The sequence below is a fragment of the Stenella coeruleoalba genome (assembly GCF_951394435.1).
Source record: "Stenella coeruleoalba genome assembly, chromosome: 13".
Taxonomy (NCBI): domain Eukaryota; kingdom Metazoa; phylum Chordata; class Mammalia; order Artiodactyla; family Delphinidae; genus Stenella; species Stenella coeruleoalba.
Window position 1 is genome coordinate 37,881,229 of NC_137159.1, and position 21,691 is coordinate 37,902,919.

The following is a 21,691-nucleotide window of genomic DNA, read 5'->3' on the forward strand; positions in this document are numbered from 1 at the left end:
TGTGGTCTGTATGATTTCAAACTTTTGAAAATTGTTGATATTTGCTTTATAACTCAGCATGTGATCAATTTTCAAAAATGTTCCATGTTGGTTGAAAAGAATGTGAATCCTGTAGTTGTGAGGTACAGTGTTATCAATGCTTATTCAATCAGAGCCAGCTTATTAATTGTGTTGTTATAATCTTCTATCTCCTTACTGATTTTGTCAGCTTGATCTAATTATTTACAAGTTTACAGAACTCTTAAATTTTCCTGGAGAACTGAACCTTTTATCCTTATGAAATGGTTGTCTAAAAGAGTTTTCTGTCTTAAGGACTGTTTTGTCTGATACTAATATAGCAAGACCAACTTTCTTGTGGTTAGTGTCTGCATGGTATAATTTTATCACACTCCTAGTCTCAATTTTTCTGAATCCTTATGTTTTAAACATGACAGATAAACAGAATATAGCAGAACTCTTTCAAACAGAACATATATGTATGTATACACGCACACATGCACACACACATACACACACACACACACACACCATCTGTAAATCTTTGCCTAATATGTTGGGCATTGAGTCTATTTTTGCTTATTTTAACTCCTGAAATATTTAAATTTATTTCTACCATCTTATTTTGTGCTTTTTAATGTGACTTGAGCCTTCAATATTTCTTTTTTCTCTGTTTTCATGCACTTTTGTATTGAATATTTTTCTCTTTCCCCTTTTTTTCCTTTTTAATTAAGAAGTTATACACCCTTTTGGTAGTTATTGTGGAAATTTTAACTTGGATACTTAATATCATTACCATTCTCCCAAACAATAAAAAGGACAGAATACTTGAACTTTGATCATTCCTCTCCCAATTTACCTGCTATTCATGGCTGTGTATTTTATTTCTAGCTAGCTTTTGAAAATCTCTTAAGAGATTATTATTATTGTTGTTCTTTTTAGCCCATATTTATTTACAATTAAACACGTATTTAGCACTTTCCTTGCTCCTCACTCCTTTATTCGTCTCTGACCTTCCATCTGTGTTCACTTTCTTCAGGAAGAAAATGAGAGCAGCCTTTAGAATTACCTTTTGAGGGTCTGATTGGTGGCAAGCTCTCAGTTTTTGTTTGCTTGTTTGAAGACGTCTGATCTTTTCCATTGTCCTTGAAAGATAATATACAAATTTAGGTTGACAGTAGTTTTCTTTTAGTACACTGGCTTCCGTGGCTGTTAGGTTTAATTGTTGTCCTGTTGAAAATAATCTGTCTTTACTTTCTTTGGCTGCTTTTACATTTTTTCTCTTTGTTTATGGTATTCTGCATTTCTACTGGAATGTGCCTAAGTGTAAATTTCCTTTTATTTACCCGTATTGGGATTGTTGGGCTTTTTGAATCTGTGGCTTGTCATTTCTTGGAAATTCTCAGTCCTTATTCTTTCAATTATTGCTTTCACTCCTTCCTTCCTCCACTGTCTGCCTGGAATTCTGATTAGATAATTGTTGTATTTCTTACAATATCTCCATGACTTATAACCACTCTTTTATGTTTCCATTTCTTTGGGCTAAATTATGTAAAATTTTTCAGATCTATATTTCTTAATCCATTCTCTAGCTGTGGTTATTCTGGTATTAAATCCATCCATTGTGTTTTTAATTTCAAACATTACATTTTAAAGTTCTAGTAGTTCTTTTGAGTCTTTTTCAAATCTGCTGGGTCATGTTTTATGTATATTTTCAATCCCTTCTCTCATTTCTTTAAATACATGTAAAATACTCATTTTATAGGCTGTGCCTGGTAATTCCAATGGCTAATGCTTTGTAGTCCGATTCTGTTGTTTGTTGTTTCTGCTGGCCCTTGTTCGTGGTTTATTATTTCCCTTTGTATTTTGTGATTTTTGACCATAAGCTCATATTTCTTTAGAACTTATTGATGGGAATTCTTTAAGGCCTGTGTTGAAGATGGGTACCCCCAGAACAGATTTGTATTTGTTACTGCTAGGTGCCTTGGAACTACACAGTGAGGTTTACTTTAAACTTAATTCTTGACTTGAGTTTTTTGGACTCCCAGGTATAGTGTGGATTTGGGCTGCAAGCCTGTGTGTTGGCTGTGTTACAAAACCTCAAGGAATTTTTTGTTTTTTCTCTCCCTCCATTTAGAGTCATCCTCAAGGCAGGCAATTTTCCTTGCAATTTTCTGGGGGTGGAGGAAATGCGGTAGATTTATATGTAGTTCATCCTTTCACAAAATGGGTAGTCTTTTGGGCATCCAGGTTTAAGAAATTAAACCTGGATGTGCAACGTCCAGGTGGATGGGTCTATACTTAGACTTCTAACTTTGTGCACACCTTAACCAATGCATTCACTCATCTGGCAAAAGCCCTCAAGGCAAAAGACTCTCTAGGTTTTTGTTTATTTCCCGGGTTCCCACTTGCATTTCATTTTTTTTTTTTTTTTTTTTGCAGTACGCAGGCCTCTCACTGTTGTGGCCTCTCCCGTTGCGGAGCACAGGCTCCAGACGCGCAGTCCCAGCGGCCATGGCCCACAGGCCCAGCCGCTCTGCAGCATGTGGGATCCTCCCGGACCAGGGCACGAACCCGTGTCCCCTGCATTACCAGGCAGACTCTCAACCACTGCGCCACCAGGGAAGTCCAGAACTTGGGTCTTTACCCTAAGAGTAAAGGAGAGCCACTGAAGAGTTTTAAGCATGTGAGTGACATAATCTAATGAATGTTTTAAAAGATTATTCTGGTTGCAGCAAGGGTAACATATGTAAATACGGCAAAAATTATCAATTAGGAGGTTGCTGCAAAAAGCCAAGTGAGAGCTCACAAATAGCTAAGCTACGGCGGGGCAGTGTGCGTGAGCACAATCAGATGGATCTGGAAAATATACAGGACATTATGAAGAAGAAAGTCAAAGATGCTGCTCGGGTGACTGGTTTGAGCTGCTGAGAGGCTGATGGAGCCAGTCCCTAAGAAAGAGAGACGGAAAGAGGGTCAGCCATCGTGGGGTGAGTTCAGTTTTAGAATGTTGTGGAGCAAGGCTTTTTGTGCCCTGCTTTCTACCCCATTGGCTCACCTCTGATTTCCATGCAGCTGTGGGGAACAAGTCCCTGTACTCTGAGTTTCCTACTTATGCTTTTCTGCCACACAGCTTTCTCCAGAGCTGGGGAAATTCATTCAACCTGGCAAAGATGCAGCCTGGAAGTGCCTCAAGTTACCATTTCCTGGGGGCAGTCTGCATCTAATGGGTGCTGGGAGCTGATGGACGATATCCCAGCCTCCCTCATTCAGAGAGAGAATTCTGAGTCTCATAGACAGTGATGGTCTATGCCCATAATGATTACAGCTCAGCAATGTATCCTTTATGGACTTTTCCTCCTTCTCTGTTTTACTATTCTTGCTCCCTCACTCCTGCTTCCTGGAACTGTCTTTCCAAATAAACTTCATGCATCTAAGCCCTTGTCCTAGGCTCTATTTGAGGGAGGGATGTCCAAACTGAGATAAATTTCTGGAGGACTTCAAAGTGAAGACCCACTTCAGACCTTCAGAAGAAGAAATTTGGGGTAGAAGCATAAAGTTGTGCTTTCTTTCCAGTAAAGGCTGAAAACAAAGAAGTAGATTAAATCATCCAGTGAGAAAAGAAAGGAGCTTATGAGGGGAACCTGAGGGACAGTAACATTTTAGGCACTGGCAGAAGAAGAGACAGGAGACTGACAAAGAGATGACCAGAGAGGCAGGAAAAGAACCAAGAGAGTTAGCAGACATGGAAGCCCAGGGAAAAGGAAGCTTCAAGAAAGAGGGAGTGATTGGTAGTGTTAAATGCTATTGAGAAGTCAACAAAAGTATAGATAAGTAGCCATTAGATTTAGCAAATAGAGTTCATTTGTGACTTGGTGAGAAAACAACTCTAAAAGCATGATGAGGCTGAAGCTAGGAAACAAAGAATTGAGTGTTTTGGGGAGAAGTGAGAATATGAACAGAGTAAATATAGGAAACTCTTTTAGGAAGTTTGGTTTTAAGGGGAGGAGAAAGATGAGAAGATAGCTGGTTGAATGAAGTAGGGGTGTGTGTGTGTGTGTGTGTGTGTGTGTGTGTGTTAAGATGGGAGATACTTGGGCCTGTTTAGTTCATAAGAAGATTGGCACAGAAAAAACGTTGAAGGTAGGGGAGAGTGAGGAACAACAAAGATAATGAGTTTCTAAAAAGAAAGAAAAGGATGAATCCCAGGTAGGTAGTTCAATTCATTCTGAGGCAGGGACTTGTCTTCCACTGAAATAACAACCTGGTTCCCTGCCTGTTTCAAAGATGATACAGGTGGATAATTCCAAAACATGGCTGCATATTTCTTTTGCACTAAATTGTCTTTATCTGATAAATTTTAGTTGAATTTAACCATTGATAGTACTTGATAATAAATATATATGTCCATCAACTAGTTTACTTGATGTTACCATAATATTAAGATTGTAATCCCTCAGATGTTACATGGGTATTTGCTTGACAGTGAGTGAAAAATATGTGTTCCTCAACTAGCGGAGAGAAAGGGAAGCATCATTAAACTTTAGTGATGTGGCATTATGTGACCTCATCTGCCTTTTTTTAGGGGAAGCCAGCAAGTCATTTGCTGCTTTGTGGTCTGTTCCTCGTTTATAAACTGAGACTCATATAATTGGTATTTATGATTTGATTTATTCCTGGATATTGGTCATAAATTGAGCTTCTGTAAGTTAAACATTTAATATCTGTGAAGATAGTGTTCCTGAAGATACATTTTAATACTCTAAAATACCAAAATCAATCATGGAAAGACGAATACATGATTTTACAATGATTTTCTAAGTTTGTCAAGAAAAAGTCAAAGTTTCAGATGCTCTTAGAGAATTCTTTTTTATCACCTGGTTGAGACTTCTTAAAAATGCCTGTCCAAAGAAGTTCTAACTAAAGAAATTTTATTTTTCTGATAAATCTCCCTGAAGCAAGAAAATGCTTCAGTGCTCTAAAGACCTTCAAACTGTGATGAAAATTAGGGCCATCTGTCTAAAAACTATCATTGCAGATTCAGTGGTGAAATTTCTCTGAATGTTAAAGTTTTCCTTATTGCTATGTTCTCTTCCTTTTCTCCTTCTCCTGCACCTCCTCATCGTCTTCCCATCTCCATGCCTGATTTCAGCATCATTAAACACCCAGAGCACATAGTAGCTGTTAACTCTGTGGATAAATTATCTGATGCTATTCTACTGGTTCTTATGGCTTCTTCCCTGAATAGTTAATGTTTTGCCAACTATCTTCTAAAAGTGATCCACCCAACTTTTGCTTGCAATAAAAACTCCCTTTGATGTCTTGGGGTAGCTCTTTTTCAACATAAATGGACAACACCTTCGCAAAAGCATTGTCTAATTCAGATGTTACGGATTTGCTTCATGTACACCTGCATCCATCAAATCAAAAGTTGTTCTTTACTTCTGGCACCAATTCACATAAACGCAGCTTCAGTTCTCCTGTCACTTATGATGAGAGTCATAGGCAGTCACATCATGAGATTTGACCAATACTGGGAGAGTCATATTTACAATAATAAAGGTCATAACAGCAGGGGTCTAAAGTGAAGCAATTGTGAGTCAGGAACCATCTGTACTCTTCTATCAGTGTTTATTGTGAGGATTAAGAGCATAAAGTGCTTCAAAAACTGCAAAACCTTATACAAGTGGGAGGAATTATTGTAATCCAAACCTGTATAATATATACAAAACCACACAAACCGAACAGCACTAATGCGTTGCTCATACAGGTCTGTGTAGCTAGAATTTGAAGCATTTCTTTTCCCTAAAAATCACAGGCTTCTTCTTGCTGAGTTTCAGAAGGATTTTGGTCACCATAGAAAAAAGTAACACCCAGTGAACAATCCACCCGTGACTAGGAAAGGAGCCATTCTTTCTCCAGCCTCCTCCCTGGTCCCTTCCATCCCTGTACATCACCCCTGGTCTTTCTCCCTGGCCTTTGGCGGAGCCCACTGTCTGCCACTCGGGAATGACATCTCTCACCTTGGAGTTTTCAGGCTTGAAAAATTCTTACAGACAGATGAAAGCACAAAACACCACGGTACCATTCAGATCTGAAACAGTTTTCCACCTCAGTGACAGACTGTTAAATAAAAAAGTTTGCCCCTCCCCAAGCTTTTAAAGGATCAGAGTTTCTTTTATTTAAGGACAAAAGGAAGAAAGAAAAACCCAGCTAACTTGTTATAAACAAAGCAATTTGAAATTCTAGTCACATTCTAGAAAAATGTCAGAAGATCGTTTTTTCCACAGAAGCCCCCCCCCCCCCCCCATTAATGCCTTGTGTGACTTTCAGGAAGGCTTCAGGCAGTAGAATGCGTGAGAAATTCACTCTGGGTTTTGCTGTCCCACATACTCCTGTAGTGCTGAAGTACCCTATTGGCTCTGAGAAACGAAGCCTCAAAGCAATTGCCCAGCCATTTCCCCCTTAAATTTCTAAAAATTAACGCAACATGGGGGTGTTGGTTACATTCATATGTATTAATTCAATAATGTTGATTAAGTCCCAACCACACCCACACATGTTGTCCCTTTCTCTTAGCTACCCACAATTTGCTTCTAGTGTTTCTTACATCCCTAGAACAACAGCTAGAATAACAACCACAGGAATTTTCACTAGAATAAACATGATCAGTAGCCCTTGTAATTCTCCATGAAAGCTAAAAAAAGGAAAAATAGAAAAGAGTTACATGAAATATGTTTCCCTTGAGTCTACCAGTATTCATTTCCATGCTTATTTCCAATGTTAGTTACTTGAAAGATAGTTTATAGATCTTTTAAATCTCCTTCAAAGATTAAGCTGGGAGAAATGGACCTTTGGACCTGACCTTGGTATGATTCTTCATAGTTTACAGAACACCTCTGTGTTCATGATTTCTTTTCATCTGCACAACAATGGTTGGGTAGGTATTACTGTAGATGGAGAAACTGAATCTCAGAGAATTCAACTGTTACAGCTAGGATGCTCAAAACCAGACCATCTGACACTCTCCACCACCCCATGTTTCCTTAGGTAGATGAATACAAAGATAACAAGACATAGGAAATGATAGTATGAGAAATCTTCAACTATAAAGAATACAGAAAAAATTTTAAACTGAGAGGATCAGAAAAAAACACATTAAAAAGACAATCCTGATTTTTTTTGTATATACACATGCGAACGCACACATATCACTGTTTACAATTTTTTAAAATGATAATCTATTTTTCTTCTAACAAGACTGATGGTGTTAATAAATTGGAAAAATAAGCAAAAACCATTTTAACTAACATGTGTTTCTATCGATTTATTTGTGGTGGTAACACTGGGGCTGCTCATAGGCTGTCTTCTCCCACATAATAATTATTATTTACTGATGGCAAAGCTCTGTGGATGCGACTAAAGTGTCAGTGACATAAAGAAAAGCCTGTTTAAATGATCTGCAAAGCAGGGCCACAGCTGTAACTTTGCCCTGGCAGAGCCTGTCAAGTAAATAGCATGATCTTTTCAAACACAGCCATATTATTTTCTTCCCGGCATTTGTAATTTGTTAAAACTCTCAGTGTACATGCCTTTCTTCCTATTAACAATGGCAAATGGCCAATCTCTGTATTTATCTCTTGCACACACATTATTTCTATATATATTTGATCTGGTTTCTATATTTTAAGAAGTTATATATAGATATTGAAGAATGTACCTAACTGCAAATTTTAAACAGCATTCTGTGAGTGGTATGATATAACCTATAACTCCATGATATAACACTCAAAAATGCTGAATAAAACAATTTTGTTTTAGGTGCTATCAAAGTGGCCCACAATCAATTGCTGGATCTACTTAGAAAAAAAAAAACACAAAACACACAAAACACCATGACACTTCAAAACTGCTGATATTTGGTTTTGTAAGACATACTACATTTGATATTTATAGGCTTAGTCTTATTGCCAGAGCCCAAGAGCATCTGTCTGGGATCCCAGCCATTGTCTACCAACTTACTTGTACCTTGGTAGATATATGAATATCCAACAGCTTTCTAATTTAGAAATGATGGGTGGATTTTCAGCGACTTTGATTTTATTCATAACTTAAAGATTAGATACTAAAACAGGAGCCACCTAACATCACTGCCAACAAAATTAATCTTTAATATAAATCCCTTAAGGCATGACTTTCCCCTCTGCACAATTATACAATCTCAGGATTTGATGAAATCTTGAAGGTTATGGAAGCCACTCTTTGCAAACAATGTACATTGATTCAGAGGTGAGGCTCTGGAAACAAACTGCCTGGGCAGTTCATACTTACCTTCTATGTGATACCAGGCAGGACTTTAGATTCTCTCTGCTTCTGTTGCATTTGTTAAATGGGAATACAATAGAACGTCCCTCACTGGGTTGCCATGATTAAATGAGATAGTGCATGGCTCGGTACATGCACACATTGGATGCCCAAGAAATGTGAGCTTTTTCATTCTTACAGCATTCCTGCCACATGGTCACTCAGCCTTTGGTTGAAAACCTCTAGTGACAAAGTACTTTTCACCTCCTAAGGCATCCTTCTAAGAATTTTGAATCACTAACTCTTAAAAGTTCTGCCAGAGCTTAAGTCTCTCTTCCTCTTGCCTCTTAATGATCCTGACTACACTTCCTTGGGGCTTTCAGGAAAAAAAAAAAATCACTGTTACACATAACAGTTTTTTTCTTTAAGTAGCTTAAAACAAGCTAATTTGGCTCTTTTTTTTTCCCTCCTGTGAGTCTTTTCCCCATGTAAAATATTTTCAAATATTTTCCTCATATGCCATGTTTTCAAAGTCCCCTCCTTGTCACCACCATGATTATTTCCCTACAAATCTCTTTTGGTTTATGTCCACACAGTAGTCTTAAAATGTGATACATATAGCTAATGAAATAGTCCAGGTGAGGACTAAGAAGTTAAAAGCATATGAAATTCTGATTCTAAATAATGACAATTTTGTTTCTCCTTTTCCAATCCTTACACCTTTTGTTTCTTTCTTTCTTCTTCTCCTTTTTTCTTTTTCTTGCCTGGTTTAGTGTAAATAAAATGTGGGGAGTGGAAGAGGCAGTAGTAGGTATCGCTGTCTCCTTGATTTTAAAAGGAAGCCTCACTATGTCAAGCAAATTTTGTCACAACTTGTACTAAAGTTTTGGAAATTGAGGTGCGGTTAAAAGAAGCATGGAGAGGACTTCCCTGGTGGCGCAGTGGTTGGGAGTCCGCCTGCCGATGCAGGGGACGCAGGATCGTGCTCCGGTCGGGGAAGTTCCCACATGCCGCAGAGCGGCTGGGCCCGTGAGCCATGGCCGCTGGGCCTGCGCGTACGGAGCCTGTGCTCCGCAGTGGGAGAGGCCACAACAGTGAGAGGCCCGCGTACCCCCCCCCCCAAAAAAAAAGAAGCATGGAGGTTTCTGAGTTTTAATAGAGGTTAATGCCTGTGATGTCTGTATCTGACAGTCTGAAAGAAAAACAAACTATTGAAGCTGTACTTTTTTACCTTGTTTTCTGTGAAAACTGTTTGCCTTACCTTGAGGATGAGGAAGTGTTTTTGATTACACAGATCCCCCAACAATTTTTAAAATATTAGCCAATAAAATAATCTCAACCACATTTAAATCAAACATACTGTGAAGTTTTGGCAGTGTTACAGGACTATAGCTTTCCTGATTCTGGACCTTAAGCTTTTACTAATGAAGTCCAAGATCCCAAGAGATTTTTGGCAGCCAAAGCACACTGATGCTGGCAACCTCAAAGCTCCCCCAACCAGAGGTTATGTAATTGGTATTCTGAACCCAAGAGCTGGTCTTCACTCTATTCATATTAAATATTATATGATAGAAGATATAGGTAAACAGTTATATAATATAAGGATCTCTTTCTGAGTAGGATATGAAAGGCAAGAACAATTAAAAACAATTAAACGGGAACTTCCCTGGTGGTGCAGTGGTTAAGAATCCACCTACCAGTGCAGGGGATATGGGTTCAATCCCTGGTCCAGGAAGATCCCACGTGTCGCAGAGCAACTAAGCCCATGTGCCACAACTACTAAAGCCTGCGTACTCTAGGACCCACGTGCCACAACGACTGAGGCTGCGTGTTGCAACTACTGAAGCCTGTGCACCTAGAGCCCGTGCTCCAGAACAAGAGAAGCCACCGCAATGAGAAGCCCGCGCACCGCAACGAAGAGTGGCCCCCACTCGCCTCAAGTAGAGAAAAGCCTGTGCACAGCAACACTCAACGCAGCCAAAAATAAAAAAATTTAAAAAAATTAAATGATTATAGATTTAACTTCTTAAAGGTGAAAATCTTTTTGTCAAAAAACTAAACTTCATAAAAGAAAAATGACAAACTTGGAAGAAATATTTGCAATATGTATTTCAAGAAAGGATTAATGTGCATAATATATAAAAGCCCTTAAGAAACGTTAAGATATACTCTAGTTAAAAAATGAATGAAAGACATGAACATAGATGCTCCAAAACAAGAAATGCAAATAGTCAATATATGCATGACACAATGTTCAGCTTCACTAGTATTCAAAGAAAAGCAAAATAAAGCAAGACTCTAATTTGTGCTTATAAAATGGCAGGAATTTTGAAAATCATAATATTCAATGGTGAAGCAACAGAGAAACAAGTCAAGATTCTCATACATTGCTAGGAGTTTATCAGAAAGAAATAACTGTAACATTTTTCTAAAAATAATGCCATAGGAATATTCATGGTAATCTTAAAGACAAAAAGGGGGCAACATACTAATTGTGTAAATAACAGTACAGTCATGCAATTGAGAAAATATTATTTAATGATTTGAAAACCGTTTGATTTTGAAACAAAAGAAAAAAGTTTAGAAAACAGTATTACAGCATGTTTTGAGAGGAGATGATTAAATAAATTATGTTATATTAAAATAATATTGAAAAATAATGATTTGGAAATGTTTATGATTTCAAAGTGTTAAAATGTTTAGAAAATCATAAACTGTTATACTAATTATATTTTTCACAAAAAAATAGACTGTAAAAGAAGAGAATAATTTTCTCAATATTTGGCAATTGACATATATTATTATTATTATTTTGGAGCAGAGAAAGGTTTATTGCAAGGCGATGCAAGGACACGAGGTGGCTCATGCCCTAAAAAGCCTCAAGCTCCCAAGTATTATTTTTGAAATAAAAACATTTTAATATTATCTTTTTGGACTTAGCCATTGTTCCAGCTTGAAGGATCCTGCTAAACAATGTGTTTTTCCTCAGTAAATTTGATAAGCATGTCCTCAACAAAAGGGGTGATAAAAATGTTGACTAGAACAAGGTCAAGGGAAGAACTTTATAGTAAAAACAAAAGCAAAAGCAAAAATAAAAACTAGATCAAAAAACAACCTCCCTCCAGAATGAAGCAATTTTTTAATTAGTGTCCTTTGGGTATGACCACTTAATAAGTTTCTAATTCATTGATTTACACTCAACATTTAGTGAAAATTTCTCAATCTTGTCTTAAGACAAGGTATTACATATCTTAATGAAGTACTTTGCTGAAGCTCAGATACACATTCAACCGCATTCCCCTAGTACATTAGTCCCTTGATTGCAATGAAGACAGACTCATTTAGGTCACCTTAAGAAATTAGGGTTTTTAAATGTAAAATGGATGGCTAGTGGGAAGCTGCTGCATAGCACAGGTAGATCAGCTCAATGCTTTGTGACAACCTAGGGGGGTGGGATAGGGAGGGTGGGAGGGAGGCTCAAGAGGGAGGGGATATGGGGATATATGTATACATATAGCTGATTCACTTTGTTGTACAGCAGAAACTAACACAACACTGTAAAGCAATTATACTCCAATAAAGGTGTAAAAAAAATAAAAATAAAAAATGAGTAATCCAAAAAAAAGAGAAATAAAGAAATTAGCGTTTTTGTAAGATTACACATCCAGTATCTAAAACTAAATAAATCCCAAGAATCAAGGCAGTTCTGGAGTAAATATGCTCTTTCTATTCTCTCTTTTATGACCTACATGGTGCCTCCTTCACGTACTGGCTTCTGTTTCAAGATTTGCTTTGCTCTTCTTTTGAAATTGGCTAACCAGTTTCTTCTACATTGTCCCACTCCAAGTCATGGAGAGAGCTAATCTGATTAGCTACTACTGTGCAAAGAGTAGCCCAACTCTGCTTCCCCGAGCAGGAGGCTATGGGTAAGTCATTTTCATAGAAGTTAAACAGTGTTATGGTAGGCACTGTGACTGATGTGCCTGATACTACTAATTTGCTAATTCTGGCAAAGAAGAAAATGAGGTTAGAATGACATGGTATGCTCATAATAAACATACTCTGTCTAATAATCACAAATTTTCCTTATATATATACTCATAGACCAAAGCATGGAGAGAAAAAAAAAAAGAGAAAATGGGAAGAAGCAATATTTGAATAAATAACACCCAATAATTTTTTAAAATTCCAAAATACATCAGCCACAAGAAGAGCTATAAACCTTGAGATATGAATTTTTAAAAACTAGAAATTCATATCTAAACACATCATAGTCAAACACTGAAAATCAAAGACAAAGTAAAATCTTCAAAGTAGCCAGAGAAAAAGGTACAATATCTACAAAAGAACAAGAATAAGACTAATGGTTGCCTTATCATCAGAAATAATGGAAAAAGTGGCCATGGTATGTCTGTCATCTTTAAAGATTCTGCCAACCTACAATTCTACACCCAGTGAAATATCCTTCAAAAATGAAAGCAAAATAAAGACATTCCAGACCAACAAAATCTGAGAGGATTTATTGCTAGAAAACTGATATTGAAAGAAAGAGGGAATATAATCCCAGAGAGAAGCATAGAAGTGCAAGAAGGAATAAAGAGCAATAGAGTAAAAGCCTGGGTAAATCTAAATGAATATTAACATAAAACAATAATAATAACATATTGTGGGGTTTCAATTGTATGTAGAATTAAAATATGTGACAACATTACGGCAAAAGGCAGGATAGGGGCAAGTAGAGTGTTCTAAAGTCCTTACATTGTCTGGGAGGTGGTAAAGTATTCATTTGTGTTAGATTCAAGGCTGCATTTTTCTCTAGGGTAACCACAAAATAAGTAATAAAGAATGCATACCTAACAAGCTAGTAGAGAGAGCTATAACACAATTTAAAATAAATCCAAAGAAAGCAAGAAAGGAGATAAAAGGGAACACAGAAAAAGTGAGAGAAATAGAAAATTATATGGTAAAGCAAAAGCATTTCCAGAGTTACAAAAGACATTTCATAACGATAGAAAGATCAACTCACCAGGAAGTCACGACAATTCTAAATTTCTAAGTTCCTAATAACATAGTTTCAAAATATCATAAAGAATATTAACAGAACTAAAAGGAGAAATGGACAAATTCGCAATCAGAATGAAGGTTTTTAACATACCTTCCTCAGTGACTGATAGAGCAAACAGACAAAAAAATCAAAATATAGAAGATTTAACTAACATTTAACAAACATGACCTAACTGACTTAAATAGAACACTTTCATTAGTCAGGGTTCTCTAGAGAAACAGAACTAATAGAAAGAAAGAAAGATAGATGATAGATAGATAGATAGATAGAGTTTACCCTTGAACAATGCAGGCATGAAGTTCATGGGTCTGCTTACATGCGGATTTTTTTCAGTGGTAAATAGTACAGTGTCACACCATCCGAGGTTTGTTAAATCTGAGGATGCGGAATGAGGGATTCTGAGGAACCGCATACAAGAAAGGCGAACTGTAAGTTATATGTGGATTTTTGACTTTGTGGGGAGTCTGTGCCCCTAACCCCCGTGTTGTTCAACTTGTGTGTGTGTATACACCTATATATGTATGTATGTTTGTATTTTTTTTTTAATAGGAATTGGCTCACTAAGAGTTATGGAGGTAGAGAAGTCCCACAATCTGCTATCTGTAAGCTGCAGAATCAGGAGAGCCAGTGGTACAATTCAGTCTCAGCCTGAAGGCTTGAAAACCAGGAGCTCTGATGTCTGAGGACAAAAAGATGGATGTTCCAGCCCAAGAACAGAGAGAGTGAATTCACCCTTCCTTCCCCTTTTTGTTCCATTCAGGTCCCAGTGGATCGGTGAGGGGGGTTTCTTCTCTCAGCCTACTGAATCAAATGCTAATCTCTTCCAGGAACACCCTCACAGACATACCTAGAATTAATGTGTTACCAGCTATCTGGGTATCACCTAAGTGATGTGCAGTCAGGCTGACATATAAACTAACCATCCAAACATTGCATCCAACAACTGAAGGAAACATTGTCTTGTCAAATGTACCTAGACATTTATTAAAATTGACCATATGCTGGGCAATAGAGCAAGTCTCAACAAATATTGAAGGATTAGAATAATACTAAACTCTTTGACTATGATGGAATAAAGCCAGAAATCAATTACAAAAAGATAACTAGAAGTTCCCTAGTGTTTGGAAATAAAAACAATATACTTCTAAATATCCAATGGGTCAAAGAAGAGATCTCAATGGAAATTAGAACATATTTTCAACAAAATGGTAAGAAAAATACTACATACCAAAATTTGTAGTTTAGTAAAAGCCAAACTTAAGGGAAATTTTATAACTTCTAATGTACCTATTAAAAATAAGAGAACCTGAAAACCAATGATCTACATATCTACCTAAAAAATCATATTCAAAGAAAGTGAAAGCCACAGAAAGTAGAAGGAAATGATAAAGATTAGAAAAGAAATTAAGAAACAGAAGACAAATATGGAGAAAACCAAATGCCAAATATTGGTTCTTTGAAAAGACTAAAACAGTTGCAAACCCCGTCAACACTGATCAAGAAAAAAACAAAGAAGGTACAAATAACCAATACCAAGAAGAAAAGGAGAGACATCAGTATAGATCCTGTCAGCATTAAGAATATACAGCTCACACCTGTCAGAATAGCTATTATCAAACAGACAAGAAATAACAGGTGTTGGTAAGGATGTGGAGAAAAGGGAACACTTGTGCACTGCTGGTGGGAATGTAAATTGGTGCAGCCACTATGGAAACCAGTATGGAGGTTCCTCAAAAAATTAAAAATAGAGCTATCATCTGATCCAGCAATTCCACTTCTATGTATTTATCCAAGAAAATAAAAACACTATTCAAAAAGATATATGCATCCCCATGTTTACTGCAGCATTATTTACAATAGCCAAGATGTGAAAACAACCTAAGTGTCCACTGATGGATGAATAAGAAGATGATATATACATACAATGGAATATTACTCAGACATTAAAAAAAGAATGAAATCTTGCCATTTGTGAAAACAGGGATGGACCTTGACAGCATTATGCTAAGTGAAATAAGTCAGAGAGAAAAAGATAAATAAATATGACCTTATTTATATATGGAATTTAAGAAATCAAGCAAACAAAAAAAACAAGCTTATGGATATAAAGAACAGATTGGTGGTTACCTGAGGCAAGGGGTAGGGGGAAGGGTGAAAAGGGGGAAGGGAATCAAAAGGTACAAATTTTCAGTTATAAAATGAATAAGTCATGGGGATATAATGTACAGCATGGTGACTATAGTTAATGATACTGTATTGGATATTTGAAAGCTGCTAAAAGAGTAAATCTTAAAAGTTCTCATCACAAGAAAAAAGTTTTGTAACTATGTGTGGTGATGGATGTTAACTGGACTTACTGTGGTGATCATTTTGCAATATACACCAATATTAAATCATTATGCTACATACCTGAAACTAATATAATGTTGCATGTCAATTACAACTCAATTTTTATAAAGGATATAATAATAAGAGGAAATTATAAATAACTGCATGCCAATGAAATGGATAGATTGCTAGAAATATACAACTTAACAGAGTGGACAAAAAGGAAATAGCAAATATAAGTAGTTCTATCTATTAAAAAATTAAATTCATCGTGGGAAAGGGATGGAGTGGGAATTTGGGGTTAGCAGATACAAACTATTATATTATAGAATGTATAAACAACAAGGACCTGCTGTATAGCACAGGGAATTATATTCAATATCCTATAATAAACCATAATGGAAAAGAATACAAAGAATGTATATATGTGTATGTATATGTATGAATATAGGTATATACATATATATACATCCTTTGTATTCTTTTCCATTACATACACATATATACATATATATAACTTTTTTTTTTTTTTTGGTACGCGGGCCTCTCACTGTTGTGGCCTCTCCCGTTGTGGAGCACAGGCTCCGGACGCGCAGGCTCAGCGGCCATGGCTCACGGGCCCAGCCGCTCCGCAGCATGTGGGATATTCCAACCGGGGCACGAACCCGTGTCCCCTGCGTCGGCAGGCGGACTCTCAACCACTGCGCCACCAGGGAAGCCCCATATATATAACTTAATCACTTTGCGGTACAGTAGAAATTAACACCTTGTAAATCAACTATATTTCAATTAAAAATTTATTTATTTATCTTTTAATTTTTTTTAATAATTTTTTTTATTTTTGGCTGTGTTGGGTCTTCGTTGCTGTGTGCAGGCTTTCTCTAGTTGAGGCAAGCGGGGCTACTCTTCATTGCGGTACGCAGGCTTCTCATTGTCATGGCTTCTCTTGTTGCAGAGCACGGGCTCTAGAGCACCGGCTCAGTAGCTGTGGCACACGGGCTTAGTTGCTCCGTGGCATGTGGGATCTTCCCGGGCCAGGAATCGAACCCATGTCCCCTGCATTGGCTGGCGGATTCTTAACCACTGTGCAACCAGGGAAGCCCCCCAAAATTTTTTAAATTAAATTTATAATTTTAAACCTTCCCACAAAGAAAACTTTAGTCACAGATGGCTTCTTTGGTGAATTTTTCAAAACACAATAGGAAAAACATGAATATTACACAAAATCTTCCAGAAAACAGAAAAAGAAGGAATATTTCCAACTATTGTATGAGGTCAGTATAACTGTAACACCAAAAGCTGGCAAGAATATCACAAGAAAGAAAAATTACAGGTTAATCCCTCTCAGGAACATAGATGTGAAAGTCCTAGATAAAATGTTAGCAAGTAAGTTCAGGAGCACTCTTTGTAATAGCCCCAAACTGGGGGAAAAAAACCCAAAGTACATTACCATTTGGATGAATAAAATTCGTGGTGTATTCAAACAGCAAAATATTACACTGCAATGAAAATGGACGATTTCCATTTACTTCTACACACAACAACGTGGATGAATCTCACAAATGTGATGTTGAATGAAAGAAGTAAACACAAAAGGTACATAATATAGGATTTCATTTATGTAAAAATAAAATCAGGCAAAATTAACTTACACATATAGAAATCAAGATAGCAGTGACTTGAGGAGGAGGAGGAGGAGGAGGAGGTTAATGACTGAAAGGGGATACGTGGGGGTGTTTCTGGCTGTCGGTAGCATTCTATTTCCTGATCTGGTGCCGGTTACACAGACGGGTACACTTAGTCAAAATTCATGGAGCTCTACACTTACGATTTGTATACTTTTTTGTACGCGTGTTATACTTCAATTAAGAGAAAAGAATAGGGCTTCCCTGGTGGTGCAGTGGTTGACAGTCCGCCTGCCAATGAAGGGGACGCGGGTTCGTGCCCCCATCCAGGAAGATTCCACATGCCGCGGAGCAGCTGGGCCCGTGAGCCATGACCGCTGAGCCTGCGTGTCCGGAGCCTGTGCTCCGCAATGGGAGAGGCCACAACAGTGAGAGGCCCGCGTACCGAAAAAAAAAAAAAAAAAAAGAGAGAGAGAAAAGAATAAAACCACTTTAATTTACCTGGATTTATATCACTCTCACCAGTCTGTGTTGTTCAGAATCGATCATCCCACTCCCCTGTAAAAATTAGAACTCTATCTGACTTTGTAACTACTTCCTTGAGGACTCGCAATTCATTGGGTTATAAATATGAAATGGCTTTATTTTTCCAATAATCTTCCCCCAAAATTGTGCTCTGCCCCTGCCATTTTCTTGCTGGGTGTCAACTCTCTTCATCACACCTTGGCTCGATTCTATTTATCCATCTCTTCAAGTTATTAGGATCATCTCATTCTGGCAAGTAAGGTTCAATTCTGTTCATTTTCTACTAAGCTTCAAACTGAATTAAAACTATTTTTCCTCCCTTCCCTCCAGAGAAAGGCAGACAAGTCTGTTGCTAGTGGCTTGGAGTATGTGGCGGGGAGTGGGGGGGAGCGGAGGGCAGAGAGGGTTGAGGGCAGGAGCGCTCTGTTCTGTATATCCTTCCCTCTCCTTCTTTCCAGTGCTTCGCTTCTAATGTCAGGGCAAGAGGAGAAATGAAGAAGTGGCTATCTTATGTGGCTCCCCAGTAGGAAGATGGTAATTCCCTCTCTTTCGGATGCTGCTGCTTCTCTAGTTAACCCTGTCAGATTTTCAACGCTCTCTAAACTGGAGAGAATCCAAATTCTGGCTCCTTCATTGTTGAAGGTCCTTGGGGTGCCTCCCTGCTGCTCAATTCCTTGAGGCATATCTTGCATCTACTTGACCTCCTCCACAAGGGGTCCAATGAGCAGCCTCTCTTGGAGGGGGCAATGTGGGTGACTGTGGTGTCCCTTCCTTCATCTAGATCATCTCTCTACTGCCCCTTCCCCTTGTCCTAGAACACTTGAGCACTCTGCCTGTCCAGGAGAGATCAGAGGTGAGACAATCACCAGTCTCCAACCTAGGAGAGGGGGAAGGTTGGGCATCTCTAAACTTTATAAGCAATTCTCTTGAATGCTCTTCTCTAGACTTTAAGAGGAAGAAGTGCCTCCATCTCCTTTATTACAGTGAGAATGGGGTGAAGAGAGGGAATAGAGTAACATTATGAATATTCTACTTCACAGAAAGCTAACCTTATCTCTACTCACCCTTTCCTTATACTTCAGGGAGTAGGGATGGGATGGGGTAGGGGATGTTTGGTGTTTGGGCTGTTTCCCTGTATTGACATTTCTTGGCCTAACTATAGGTGGGCTGGCCTAACCACAGGTGGTCCCTGAACTTAGAATATGTGAGCTCATCTCCTTACGTGCACAGCATTAGAACTTAGCCAGGGCCCAGGGAACATCCCTGTTGACATACTATTACACTTGTCTCCAACCACCTGGAAGTTCTGTTAATCTTCACAGCATGTGATGGAAAAAAAAAAAAAAAAAGAACAATTCTGTATTAACTAAAAATATAATAGGAAAAGGAAAGGGATATAGGAAAAAATTGCAATGATTTTCTATTTTGCAAAGCAAATTTACCTTCAAGAAAATTTGGAGAGTTGTGTTATTTACCTATATAAATATAATAAATAATTTGAATTTATTTGAACTCTTTTACCTATGTGTACACCCATCATTTTAATACTAAATTGTCCATTTATAAGATTTCTGCCCTTACAATTTTTTTTTTTTTTTTCCTCTCTTTTGCGGTACGCGGGCCTCTCACCGCTGTGGCCTCTCCCGCCGCGGAGCACAGGCTCCGGACGCGCAGGCTCAGCGGCCATGGCCCACGGGCCCAGCCGCTCCACGGCACGTGGGATCCTCCCGGACCGGGGCACGAACCCGCGCCCCCCGCATCGGCAGGCGGACTCCCAACCACTGCGCCACCAGGGAAGCCCTGCCCTTACAATTTTGATGTGATCGGGGATCAAAACTGAACATGACTAAGCAACGTATAGTATGTTATTGAAGACAAAGTATACTATTTGTTAAAAGCACAAAACCACAGTTTAAAACAAGCAAAAGATGGACTTCCATTGTGGTCCAGTGGTTAAGAATCCACCTGCCAATGCAGGGGACGTGGGCTCAATCACTGGTCTGGGAAGATCCCACATGTTGTGGGGCACTAAACTACTGAGCCTGTGCCCTAGAGCCCACGAGCTGCAACTACTGAACCTGCACCCCACAACTACTGAGCCTGAGCTCTAGAGCCCGCAAACCTCAACTACTCAGCCTGTGCACAAATACTGAAGCCCACGCACTCTGGGGCCCACGTGCTGCAACTACTGAAGTCCGCATGCCTAGAGCCCATGTTCCACAACGAGAAGCCACTGCAACGAGAAGCCCATGCACAGCAACGAAGAGTAGTCCCTGCCTGCCGCAACTAGAGAAAGCCCGTGTGCAGCAATGAAGACCCAGTGCAGCCAAAAATAAATAAATAAATAAAAATAAAACAAGAAAGGGGGGGTAAGATGTATCAATATTTAGTGGAGGGGAGGAACCAAGATGGAGGAGTAGAAGGACATGCTCTCACTCCCTCTTGTGAGAACACCAGAATCACAACTAGCTGCTGGACAGTCATCGACAGGAAGACACTGGAACTCACCAGAAAAGATACCCCATATCCAAAGACAAAGGAGAAGCCACAATGAGACGGTAGGAGGGGTGCAATCACAGTAATATCAAATCCCGTAACTGCTGGGTGGGTGACTCACAGACTGGAGAACACTTATACCACAGAAGTTCACCCACTGGAGTAAAGGTTCTGAGCCCCACGTCAGGCTTCCCAACCTGGGAGTCCAGCAACGGCAGGAGGAATTCCTAGAAAATCAGACTTTGAGGCCTAGTGGGATTTGATTGCAGGATTTCGACAAGACTGGGGGAAACAGAGACTCCACTCTTCGACAGCGCACACAAAGTAGTGGGCGCATTGGGACCCAGGGGAAGGAGCAGTGACCCCAGGGGAGACTGAACCAGACCTACCTGCTAGTGTTGGAGGGTCCCCTGCAGAGGCGGGGGGTGGCTGTGGCTCAATGTGGGGACAAGGACACTGGCAGCAGAAGTTCTAGGAAGTACTCCTTGGTGTGAGCCCTCCCAGAGTCTGTCATTAGCCTCACCAAAGAGCCCAGGTAGGCTCCAGTGTTGGGTTGCCTCAGGCCAAACAACCAACAGGGAGGGAACACAGCCCCACCCATCAGCGGTCAAGCGGATTAAAGTTTTACTGAGCTCTGCCCAGCAGAGCAATAGTCAGCTCTATCCACCACCAGTCCCTCCCATCAGGAAACTTACACAAGCCTCTTAGACGGCCTCATCCACCAGAGGGCAGACAGCAGAAGCAAGAATAACTACAATCCTGCAGCCTATGGATCAAAAACCACATTCACAGAAAGACAGACAAGATGAAAAGGCAGAGGGCTATGTACCAGATGAAGGAACAAGATAAAACCCCAGAAAAACAACTAAATGAAGTGGAGATATGCAACTTTCCAGAAAAAGAATTCAGAATAATGATAGTGAAGATGATCCAGGACCTCGGAAAAGAATGGAGGCAAAGATCGAGAAGATGTAAGAAATGTTTAAAAAAGATCTAGAAGAATTAAAGAACAAACAATCAGAGATGAAAAACACAGTAACTGAAATGAAAACTACACTAGAGGGAATCAATAGCAGAATAACTGAGGCAGAAGAACAGATAAGTGACCTGGAAGACAGAATGGTGGAATTCACTGCTGCGGAACAGAATAAAGAAAAAAGAATGAAAATAAATGAAGACAGCCTAAGAGACCTCTGGGACAACATTAAATGCAACAACATTTGCATTATAGGGGTCCCAGAAGGAGAAGAGAGAGAGAAAGGGCCCGAGAAAATATTTGCAGAGATTATAGTCAAAAACTTCCCTAACATGGGAAAGGAAATAGCCACCCAAGCCCAGGAAGGGCAGAGAG

At 39.0% G+C, this 21,691-nt stretch overlaps 1 protein-coding gene across 3 annotated transcripts in view; it reads right to left on the bottom strand.

Annotated features, from left to right (window-relative positions):
• The window catches only part of EHBP1 (EH domain binding protein 1), a 559,191-nt gene that overhangs the window by 473,665 nt on the left and 63,835 nt on the right, over positions 1-21,691 (bottom strand). Inside the window, exon 1 of one of the 3 annotated variants that reach the window (XM_079941629.1) lies at positions 1,067-1,109. The exons of the other annotated variants lie outside the window; for them this stretch is intronic. The gene's annotated coding sequence lies outside the window, so the exon portion shown is untranslated. Of the gene's footprint in view, positions 1-1,066; positions 1,110-21,691 lie in introns of those variants that run through there. 3 annotated transcript variants of the gene reach the window in all.